This window comes from Podarcis filfolensis (genome assembly GCF_964270895.1).
Source record: "Podarcis filfolensis genome assembly, chromosome: 10".
Classification (NCBI taxonomy): domain Eukaryota; kingdom Metazoa; phylum Chordata; class Lepidosauria; order Squamata; family Lacertidae; genus Podarcis; species Podarcis filfolensis.
The window spans coordinates 9,430,717-9,440,765 of NC_139612.1; positions in this window are offsets into that span (position 1 = coordinate 9,430,717).

A 10,049-nucleotide genomic window follows, 5' to 3' on the forward strand; every position below is an offset into this window, starting at 1 on the left:
AACTTCCTCAACGGTGACATGGCAAAACAAAACCTAACCAAAGCACACTGGCCAAGATGCAAAGCCCAGCTAGTTCCCCTAAGCAACTCTTCAAAGAAAAGAGGAGTTTCCTTTCTCCTCTAGTAGGCTTCTGGAATGAGGTGAGGGATTCTACATGGACAGAGCTAGTATAGTGGTACCTTGGTTCTCAAAGTTAATCCATTCCAGAAGTCTGTTCCAAAACCAAAGTGTTCCAAAACCAAGGCATGCTTTCCCATAGAAAGTAATGCAAAATGGATTAATCCGTTCCAGGCTTTTAAAAACAACCCCTAAAACAGCAATTTAACATGAATTTTACTCTCTAACGAGACAATTGATCCATAAAGAAGAAGAAGAAGAAGAAGAAGAAGAGTTTGGATTTGATATCCCACCTTTCACTCCCTTTAAGGAGTCTCAAAGCGGCTAACAATCTCCTTTCCCTTCCTGCCCCACAACAGACACTCTGTGAGGTGAGTGGGGCTGAGAGACTTCAGAGAAGTGTGACTGGCCCAAGGTCACCCAGCAGCTGCATGTGGAGGAGCGGGGAAGCGAACCCGGTTCCCCAGATTACGAGACTACCGCTCTTAACCACTACACCACACTGGCTCTAAAATGAAAGCAATAATCAATGCAGTGGTACCTCTTACCTGCACTGATGATAGTCATTGTTTGGATTGGGGGGCTTTTATCCATTTCCACAGTCACACAATCAGTCAGTCAGTAGTTTGACTTCCTAAATGTTCGCAAACCAAGGCACGGCTTCTGATTGGTGCAGGCACCCCGGAAACTAGCTGACAACCACATCAGACGCTTGGCTTCTGAAAAACTTTCAAAAACCGGAACACTTACTTCCGGGTTTTCGGCATTTGGGAACCAAGGCGTTTGGGAACCAAGGTACCACTGTAATTGCAATTCATTTCTTCTTAATTTCTCCCTTTCCTTTAAATCAAACATGGGGAATGTATGACCCGCTGTACCAAAGCAGTTTCTGTGCCACAACCAGCCCAAACCCTGATTGAAATGGATCCCCGTTTGAATAGTGCACTCTTTCAGTGTGATGGAGCAACAGTCCTTTGAGGATCCTGTTAAGAAGGTCTGCACTTCTATTTGAAACTGAATTCTGCCTTGTTTAACAGTATGAAATGTTCGTGGCTCTACAGTATGAAATGTTCGTGGCTCTACAGAAATCCCTGCTTAGTTCAACATTTGCAGTATATGGATTAGAAAAGAAAGGAAAATGGGGGGGAATTATTCCTTTTGTACAAAGAGCTGGTCTAGATTCTCAAATAGCTGCGAGAGGCACACCGCTGCCGTGTTAGTTATTCCGCGCCGAACACTCGGTGAAAGGTGTGCTAATCAAAAGGAGCTCGAGAGCTTCTCAACCCTCAGCAGAGTTGAAGATGGAGGCAGATAAGTGCAGAGTCTGAGGCTGCAGGATGTGTCAGAAATAAAGATCTGCAGGAATGGGTTGCCGGGAGATGGGAAATCCTATGTACATTGCGAGATTCCTGGACATTTCTGGGTAATGATCAACCGCACGGCAAACACTCCTTGAGCCCAAATGCTTGCAAAGCAATAAATGAGATTTGCTCAACAATCCCCTTGCCCGCACATCACTGTGGAAGCGGACAAATGGGCTGTAATTCGAACAGCTTTGCCAATCTTTACCTTTCCTCTTGGACATGAACATAAAGCTTTGTGATTCGAGGACCCGATCCCGGCTTGGGGAATGAAGACACGTGGACACAGTATATTAGGTTAATGGGCAAGAAAAAGGCCACAACTTTATTGATTACAGCATGTGAGAAGGTGTTGGCTTAGGCATTGGACCACAGAAAATTTGACTCCACCCACTCAGAGCGGGGTGAGTCTGATGAGGGGTTGACCACCAGTAGGGGGAGCCTGTTGATGCAAATACAACTATAAGCTCTCCCCTAATGTCACCGAGGGTCGTGCCATGGCCCCCCGCCACACAGGCATCGGACAGGATCCACGACCGCCGGATTCCTTTAACGGAATACCCATAAGTGAAGGGGTAGGCGATGGCCACACCTTGCCCTTCCACACACCAACAACACATTCCAATCCCTAACCGCCAAATACCAAGAAAGTTGTGATGATTGCTACGAGGTAGGCGAAAAAAACCAAGAGGATGGTGCCAATTTGCCAATTGGAAAAAACTCCTACCAGGCCCCCTGGGCAACCAGGGTGACCAACCATGGGTCCATAGCAAGGTCAAGCGAGAAGCTACTCACTAAAGGGAGTGGTGGGTGGGTGACTCGTGGAGATCGGCAGAGCAATGGCGGGGAGAGCTGGCACAGCCGCATTTGAGCGGCTAAACCACGCCCCCGCGGTGTCACCCGATTGGGTGCCCAACTGGGAGGCGCGGCACGCCAGCGATGATGACAGGGCAGGGGGCTGGATGCCCCCTGCGTGACGCAGGAATCGTCTCCCGCTCACAATCCCTCCCCTCCGGAAGGAGGAGAGGCTTTCTCTAACCAGGTCTGTGATGGAAATCAACAGCTCTTCGGTTCCTCTTTTCCAGGGCGCAAGCAGTGAAATCCAGGACGTCCACAAAGAGAGACCCCTGTCTCCCAAGGGTGCTTCTTCCCTTAGGAAGGACCATAGCTCAGTGGCGGATCAGTGTAAACCATACCGAACAAGAGGGTCCAATGGTCTGTCTCGGTACAAGGCAGCTTTCTGGGACTCAGCTATGCAGCTGCAAATATAATGTTTTAAGTGCATTAAACAAATGTGACACTAGATGGCAATGGTGAGCTAATGGCAAATTCAATATATATATTTGAAAGCCCTTTAAAAAAGCATTTTCACAGCGTTTTATGTATGCATGTATATGTCTAGATTCAGCCCCAGATTCCTTAATCCTCCTCCTCCAATGAGAAACGGTTACAGCATTAGTCTAGAAAAAGGATAAGACAGAGGTCTATTCCGCAAAAGAAAGAGGAGGCTTCGCCTTGCCAGACTTGAAATTGTATTATGAAGCCTCATGTCTCTGTTGGTTAAAGGAATGGATAAAATTAGAAAATACAGAGTTGCTGGATTTGGAAGGATTTGATAATAGATTTGGATGGCACGGGTATTTATGGGCTGGAAAGAAGAAAATCCATAGAGGTTTTGGAAACCACATTTTCCGAGGACCGTTAATAGAAATATGGGAGAGGTATAAAAACCTACTGGAAGCAAAAATTCCACACTGGTTGTCTCCGTTAGAGGTTATGACTGTTAAAAAAATTAATATGAGAAAGAATTGGATTACATATGGAAATTTGATTACTAAAGAAGGGGGGAAATGGAAAATGAAACCCTATGAAGAAGTGAAAGAGTTTGTGTATGATTGGCTACATTATTTCCAAATAAATGAAATGTTTAAGAAAGATCTTAAAGAATATGGATATGCAGAGAAGGATTCTAAATTTCAAATAGAAATAATAAATAATGAATATAAAATCCTATCCAAAATGTATAAGATATTGTTGGAATGGCATACAAAGGATGAAGAAGTTAAATCAGTTATGATAAAATGGGCCAGAGATATTGGACATAATATACAATTTAACGATTGGATAAAACTATGGAATGAAAGTATTAAATTTACTTCATGTACTGCATTAAAGGAAAATGTTATGAAAATGATATATAGATGGTATATTACACCAGTAAAACTTGCAAAAATGTACAAAATATGTAAGAAGTGTTGGAAATGTAAAGAAAAAGATGGTACATTTTTTCATATGTGGTGGGAATGCAAGAAAGTGAAAAGCTTCTGGAAGTTGATATATAATGAGCTGAAAAAAATGTTGAAATATACATTTGTTAAGAAACCAGAGGCTTTTTTCTTAGGAATTGTCGGCAATGAAATAAATAGAAAGGACTACAAAATTTTCCAATATGCAGTGACAGCGGCAAGAATACTACTGGCCCAGAAATGGAAACAAGAACAAATACCAACGTTGGAGGAATGGAGAACGAAGCTGATGGACTATGCAGAACTTCATAAACTGACTGGGAAGATTAGATATCAATGAGATCAAAAATTCATCGAGGACTGGAGAAAATTAGCAGAATACTGGGAATGTATAAGTGATAACGGAATAACGTTAGTGGCATTTAAAGAAGCTCTGTAACAGAATAAGAAATATTGTAAAAAAGCAAAATATAAGAGGGGGGTAGGTATAAAGGCAATACTAAAATTTGGAAATGTGTATTTAAAAAAAATAGAATTTGAATGATTGGCAGAGAAGCCGAAGGAAGTCAAAAAACCGAAAAGTTTAATGCAAATTGTTAATGTGGTATAAATGTATGGAAAACTAATAAAATATAATTAAAAAAAAAAGACAGAGGTCTATTCAAATGATGTATGGCGTTAGGAAAGTGGATAAGGGGTACGTTTTTCTATTAGAACTTGGGGTCTAATGATGTGGGAGATTCGGGAAGGGCAGAATGAAATGCTTCTTTATAAGAATAATATAATAATTTATTATTTATACTCCACCCATCTGGCTGAATTTCCCCAGCCACTCTGGGCAGCTTCCAACAAAAGATTAAAAATACATTAAAACATCAGTCATTAAAAAAGTCCCTAAACAGGGCTGCCTTCAGATGTCTTCTAAACGTCAGATAGTTGTTTTTATTTCTTTGACATCTGATGGGAGGGTGTTCCAAAGGGCGGGTGCCACTACCGAGAAGGCCCTCTGCCTGGTCCCCTGTAACTTCACTTCTTGCAGTGAGGGAACCTCCAGAAGGCCCTCGGCACTGGACCTCAGTGTCTGGGTTGAACGATGGGGGTGGAGATGCTCCTTCAGGTATACTGGGCCAAGGCCGTTTAGGGCTTTGAAGGTCAGCACCAAGACTTTGAATTGTGCTTGGAAACGTACTGGGAACCAACATTGGTCTTTCGGGACTGGTGTCATATGGTCTCGGCGTCCACTCCCAGTCTAGCTGTTGCATTCTGGATTAATTGCAGTTTCTGGGTCAACTTCAAAGGTAGCCCCATGTAGAGCCCATTGCAGTAGTCCAAGCAGGAGATAACCAGAGCATGTATCACTTTGGCAAGACAGTCCACGGGCAGGCAGGGTCTCAGCCGGCATACCAGATGGAGCTGGTAGACAGCTGCCCTGGACACAGAATTGACATGCGCCTCCATGGACACAGCACCTAGATATCCGACGGGATTTGCTGACACAAGACGTGGGGACAACCACCAACTTGGAGGCCACCAATGACTTATTAGGTCAGGGTTGGCTCAATGGATTGGAGGTGTTAGGCCTCTAAAAACCACTAGCTGGGTGACAACTATGGTGCCCATACCCTGCAGGCTGGCTTTCCCAGAGACATCTGCTTGGCCACAGCAGGAAAAAGGATGCAAGGCTAGGTAGACATTGGGTCTGATCCATCAGGGCTCTTTTTATATGTGTGATGTTCTAGGTTCAATTTCTGCAGTTGCCTGGCCATGTACCTTAGGGGAAAAATATTGGTGCAAAACCAGGAGGAGGGGAGGGGGAAGAGAGAAATGGCCCTATAATATAGGCATGGAAGCATGGGAACGGTTGTGGAATATGGATATAAAATTTACAGCATGTCATGGTCTAAAAGAAAATTATATGAAAATGATATATCGATGGTACCTAACACCGAGTAAATTGGCAAAAATGTATAAATCCAAATAAGTGTTGGAAATGTAAAGAGAAAGAAGGTTCTTTTGATCATTTGTGGTGGTCTTGTAGTAAGGTTAAAGCTTACTAGGAAATGATGTATAATGAATTCAAAAGGATGTTTAAAATAATGTTTGTAAAAAACAAAACAAAACAAACAAACAAACAAACAAAAACCCAGAAGCTTTCCTTTTGAGAATTATACGGCAGAACTACCCAAACCTTATAGAAATTTATTTATGTATGTAACTACAGCAGCAAGAATGTTACTTGCCCCAAAATGGAAAGAAGCAGAAGTCCCAGCAAAAGGAGAATGGATACAAAAACTTATGGAATATGCAGAAATGGCAAATCTTGCCGGAAGAGTAAGAAATCAAGACAACAAACTTTTTATAAAAGAATAGAAATGGTTTATGGAATATTTACAGATAAATTGTAAACAGATAAGAACATTGGCAGGATTATTGTTATAACCAGTAGTTTTATAAGAGTATATATTTAAAGTAGATGAACAAATGAGCAAATGAAGTTAATTTGGATATGCAGAAGATATTAAAAATAAATTGAAGGAACCGCAGAAAGAGGGGGAAGGAAGCCACGTTTTGAAGTGTTAAAATGATTGTAAAATGAATAAATATGAAAAGCATAACTTTAAAAAAAAGAAAGAGAGAAATGACCCTCCTCTTTTTCTTTTATTTTAAGCAGGAATTCTGTGTTTTTTCTTGCTGCCCTAGAAGTCTGAAATTCAGCGAAACCCACAAGACACTCTCCCTTCTTGTCGGCAGAAGTTGCCTCCACTCCCCTACCCCTAAGTCCAAAAGTTTGTATTTGGGGGGGAAATGGGAGGAAGGTTTTTGAATGACCTTCATAAACACATTGTCTGTCTCCACAACCTTGGAGCTGCCTTTGGGAAAGGAGTATGGCCTCCTTTCCATCCTTCTGCCAGCCGGCAGTCCTCCCCCCGCCCACTTTTTGACAGATGTCAAACATGATACAAGAGATCAAGAGAAACAAATCAGCATGAAGCTGGCCTAACTAAGACTCTGTTCCTACTTGTCTCCTAATTGCATATGTAAATCAGTCTCTCTCTCCTCTCCTCGCTGAAATCAATAGCCAAACTCCCATTGGTTTCAAAGATCAGGAGCTCTGTGAAAAGAGGCGCATTCAGCTTGCAAAACAATGCAGCGGCGGAAATTATGATCTCCCTTTGTTGTGTCTTTCTCCGGCAACCAGATATTTCAGTCAAAGTGACCTTTATTTTCTATTGACTCCAAAAAAGCCGAGCAACAAAGCAAACACGCGTTGCCAGAAATAGGAGCCATAACTTAGCGCAAGTGCAAGCTGTAGGAAAGAAAAGGCCCAGATGTTTCTGTAGCTGTGCTTTCTGATCTCGAGCAGGTGGCAATCGGTGGGTCCTCATTGATCCCACAGCGGAAAAGGCCAACGGGAGGAGGCAGCTGGTAACCGGGTTGCAAGACTGCGCTCGATACGTTTCTTCACAAGAGCAAAAATGTACAGCAGACGAGAGGCTGTTCTGTGCCTTGTTCTTATCTTTGGAACGTCTGTGCAGGCACCTCTGGGAAATCAATGGACAGATGCGGGGGACAGGTCAGGTGGTTGTTGTCACATGACTCTTTGGCACTCAGAACCACACAAAACTTGCTGCCTCCACAGCCAAGGTTCTACAGACGCTTAGTTTTCTAGGCACCATCTTGATAGGTCTCCTCCATACTCATGCAAGTGACTTACCCCACAGATATTTCTTTATATTCTGCCAAAAGGTATTTCCACCTGGCATTATATGACCAACTCAGTTGCTGTATCTCTCAGTTGGGTGCCATTATGAGGGAACAAGAGAGTTCTGGCACCTATTTTTCTAGAAAAATAGCACTGGATCATCTTCTCCAGGGTCAGTACCCATGTTTCAATTCAGTCTCCATTACTGGCATAAACAATCCATGAGACACAGGTGGCGCTGTGGTCTAAATCACTGAGCCCCTTGGGCTTGCTGATCAGAAGGTCGGCGGGTTGATTCCCCATGATGGAGCCAGTGCAAGTAGACAAATAGGTAGCAAGGAGGTAAACGGCACTTCTGTGCACTCTGGTTTCCATCACAGAAGTGAGTGTTCCGGTTTCTGAACGATTTTCAGAAGCCGAACTGAAAGTTTTGGAAGTTCAACGGACTTCCAGAACGGATTCCGTTCGACTTCCAAGGTACGACTGTACTGGTCAACTGCTGATTGGAAGGTCAGTGGTTCAAATCCCTGTGACGGGGTGAGCTCCCTTTGCTCTGTCCCAGCTCCTGCTAACCTAGCAGTTCGAAAGCACACCAGCGCGAGTAGATAAATAGGTACCACTGTGGCGGAAAGGCAAACAGCATTTTCGTGCGCTCTGGTTTCTGTTACGGTGTTCCGTTGTGCCAGAAGCAGTTTAGTCCTGCTGGCCACATATCCTGGAAAGCTGTCTGTGGACAAACACCAGTTCCCGCAGCATGAAAAGCGAGATGAGCCCATAGCCGCCTTTGACTGGACTTAACTGTCCAGGGGTACTTTACCTCCCCCCCCCAATTCAATCTCCATTATTGGCATAAACAATCCAGTGCCCATGTAAGGATTTACATTGGTTATAGTTCTTTCTTTTGATATACTGGAATGTTGCTGAACTCAGGAAAGGAAACATGTTAACTGTAATTCGTGGATTAAGGCTCCTGGAAGACATGGGAAAGTCTAATTCAGTCATGAGATAGTGAGCTCATAGCTTGGTGGGGAGTTGCCAATTAAATTTTTTATTGAGTTTCATAATTTTTAACAAATCTGTATTGAATTGTTTCACATTTCATGCAAATTTATAAAGCTGGCTCCCCACCCTTCTTCCAAGGTGTTTCCAATATTTCCCTATAATACTGCATCATATTATAGATTTTAATCTAATATACACTTCAATGTACACTTCAATCCTTTAAAATAATGTAATGATTTAATATTTCATCTTAAATCGTTTAACCTTTCTCAATTTACTTCGGCTGCCCATAAAACAATTCCTGCTTGTATATTTATACCCTGCTCAAAGCTGACCTATTAATGGACCTACATTAGCCATGCCCATTCATTTCAATGGGTGTGCTCTGAGTGAGACTATCACAGACTGCTCCACTGCTGCTACCACCATGAGTAATACTGTTACTGGGACTCCCGCCCCAGTACTAGAGCTACTTTTATACTTTTCAGTCTGAATTTCCAGGTGCCTCATCCTTGATGGTTTCCAGTAAAGGGCCGGTGGTCAGCGAGAAGCATTGATCTCCGTTTCAGATCAATAGGGAGTAAGCTTGCATCTTGTGAAATGTTTCAGCTATACCACTGTGATCAGAGCTCAGAAAGGAAGTTTTCAAACAGCTGCAGTCCTAATTACTTCTGAAGGCAGAGTTCGACATCTGATACATGCGCGTTCGGATGTATTAAGAGACGAAATTTTAAAAAAATCAAACGATGTGATTGGACACTGACTTGAGAGATGAAGTTTAAGTTTTATGTCTCCGCAGATTGGGGGGGCGAAAGTCCCCCCCCCAATTTAGACTTGTGTATGGATTGAATTTCAATGACTCCGTTGTGCTATGCATTCCAATCTCCCTATCAGCGGAAAACTGATGAACTTCCTGAGTGCTCACAGGGAGCGAAAAGGAGGTGGTGAGATGGAACAGTCGAGAGGGAGAGCAAAAACCTATTTGCTCCAATCCAGTGGGAAATGGCAGCCAGCTATCTTTTGCCAGTCAAAAGATTGTTTTAATACCCTCTCGGTCAGAGTAATAACCTTAAACAAATAGATCACTTGTATTTACTTTGTAATATCTGTGCTTTTACAAGATTGACTACCTGGTGGGACTGCCTGTACAAATTTCACAGGGCGGCTCGGGGAAGAGGACCCTTTTCTCTCTGAACGTCGATGGAAGGCTCCTTCGCTGACACGCTATGAATTAATCATAGCCCTAAAGGGATGGGTGAGGATAATCATAGGGAAAAAAACCCCACGACTTCCGCCGTAGTGACTTGGAGAGTGCCAATAAGCTGTCACAGCACCAGGTCACTTTTGTACAATGAGGAACAGCGAGAGCAAATATAGGCTGCTGCCTGAGGGAGAAAAGATGCTCTCAAAGAAGAGTCAACCAGGGCACCTGGAGCTGGAAAAAAAACCTCATACTTGCATTCTCACTGACAGACATCAGGGAATGACACGCATGCACACAGATTAATCTCTTACTACAGTGGTACCTTGGTTCTCAAACTTGATCCGTTCCGGAAGTCCGTTCCAAAACCAAAGCGTTCCAAAACCAAGGCACGCTTTCCAATAGAAAGTAATGCAAAA